A 2,639-nucleotide genomic window follows, 5' to 3' on the forward strand; every position below is an offset into this window, starting at 1 on the left:
CAGTCAGCCTTGGCGATATATCGGTCAACCACTAAAAGAGAGAGTTAAAAGTGGGGCCACTGTATGCTTCATGATTGAGCCTATGAATACTGTACTACAGCTAAACAGCTTGGGGAAATGTAAGTATTTGGCTTCAATAATTTAAATGTTAGAAATGTATGTGTAATAGCATAACCATTCATAATTCCTCATTAATTCTTTTCTGATGACCAAAACATAACCTACACTAGTAGAGGTGACTATTCAATTCATCATCTAATACACATCAATGGATTAACTTAAAAAATGTATATAATAAGTGTAAATAATTTAATTGTCTTCATAGCTATATTGTAGAAGTTGTTAAGAAATGTGTAATAGCATAACCTCTCATAATTCTTCATTAATTCTTTTCTGATGACTAAATCATAACCTACAAGAGGTGACTATTCAATTAATCATCTAATGCACATCAATTGATTAACTTAAAAAAAGCACAATTTATATAATAAGTGTAAATACTTTAATTGTCTTCATAGCTCCATTGTAGAAGTTGTTAAGAAGACCGCAACTATTTTAATGAAACTAAAACACTAATAGCCTATTTTAGGCAAAATTGGTTCAAAAGCCTATTGAAATGTCTCAATTTTTGTCATCCTAATCTTAGCCTACGTGACAGTATCTTAATCTTGACCTATGTGACAATAATTTCCATTAGTTTGAATTTACAGTGCAGTGCAAATTAAGGCATAAAACATTAATTGAATTTATCTTTTAATCAAATGACAGTTAAACTATTTTTGGCAAACAAAGGGGTTTACTAATAAAATTACAAGATGGAACAAATAGCGTATTGTGTGATTATTCTTTTAAACAAAAGTTGTAATAATTGTTGTAGTAGTAGTAGCAGCTAAACCAAACTTTTATTTTGACGGGTTGACTATAACACTAATAGCCTATTTTAGGCAAACTTGGTTCAAAAGCCTACTCAAATGTCTCCATTTTTGTTATCCTAATCTTAGCCTACGTGACAGTATCTTAATCTTGGCATATGTGACAGTAATTTCCATTAGTTTTCATTTACAGTGCAGTGCAAATGAAGGCATAAAACATTAATTTCATTTATCTTTTAATCAAATGAGAGTTAAAGTATTTTGGCAGGCAAAGGGGTTTACTATTAAAATTAAAACATGGAAGGAATAGCGTATTGCGTGATTATTCTTTTAAACAAAAGTTGTAATAATTGTTGTAGTAGCAGTAGTAGCTAAACCGAACTTTTATTTTGACGGGTTGCCACGAGGACCTTTTAAGTTTCTGTAGCTTATGTATATGATATGACGATAGTTTTACTCAAATAAAACGGTTTAAAACATGGAAGAAATAGCGTATTGTGCGATTATTCTTTTAAACTAAAGTTGTAATAATAATAGTAGTAGTAGTAGTAGTAGCTAAACCGCACTTTTATTTTGACGGGTTGCCATGAGTACCTTTTAAGTTTCTGTAGCCTATATATATGATATGACGATAGTTTTACTCAAATGAAACGGTCAAATGCTCATGAAGTAACTCTCAGAGCAGTTCTGGAGATGTTGTTCATGTATTTATGTCCTCATTAGTGGGACGGCAGACGTTAATAGATGCTGAAAACACCGCGAGTGTCACGCACATCAGTATGTGTGTAGTAAACAAAACCACGCGTTTGTGCCATTCACATATACAGAGACACGCAGAACATGCAGGATTCATATTTAAATAGTCTTTTTGCGACTTAATATTTACAGATGCTAGTCCATAGCGCGAGTCGATTTAAGTGTACTGACTAGGGTTGCCAACCGTTCTGTATAATACGGAATCGTCCTTTATTTAAGGCATCAAAGAAGCGTTCCGTATGAAAGCTATACGTCCCGTAAATATGTCCCGTATTTAAGGCATATGCCATATGAACACCTAGACCATACGAATAACAAACTCTAAATTGAGAATTAATCATTCTTTTTTGACAAGTGTTTGATTTGTGAACATAACCGTTCCAGGGAGGCTTTAAGACCATGCGGAATCCTCTGCCGCTTCACAGCGAGCGGGACTCTAACTGAGTTGGGTTTTTTAACGACCGCGTTTCGACTTCAGCAAATCAGTTTGAGCGAATGCAAACAACGTGATTCCAACATCCAGCCACGCAAGAAAACAACTTTGACAAATTCTGTGACATTCCGCATTATACAGTAAATTCCATTTATATGACTGGATTCCGCGATTCCATCCGTGTTTTCCCCATCGTGGAGGTATTGAGGTGTTTTGCAACTTCAGTGTAGTAGATTGTGATTTATTGCAACTTCAGCAACGTCTGCTGCTGCCTTAGAGAGACAACTGATGCGTGATCACTGAAGCAGCTACAGTTAGCATGTGCTTTCGTTGTGAGAGTGCAAAACTTTCAGTGCCTTTAGCCTTCCACGCTGATTGGTCGGACTTGTGACTCCCAACAAATCAGATGGGCGGTGGGCGGAGATTTCCTTAGGCTACAGAGTGGTGAGTTCCGACCATAGACTGTAAAAAAAGATGGACGACGCGTCTCCTATTCCTTCCACTATAAAAAAGTGAAGCCAAAGCATCTCAGTATGGCCGCTGCCATCTTGAGTAAATGACGTCATTTGGAGCCCGAG

The sequence above is a fragment of the Sinocyclocheilus anshuiensis genome, unplaced genomic scaffold, assembly GCF_001515605.1.
Source record: "Sinocyclocheilus anshuiensis isolate Anshui unplaced genomic scaffold, SAMN03320099.WGS_v1.1 scaffold1146, whole genome shotgun sequence".
NCBI lineage: Eukaryota > Metazoa > Chordata > Actinopteri > Cypriniformes > Cyprinidae > Sinocyclocheilus > Sinocyclocheilus anshuiensis.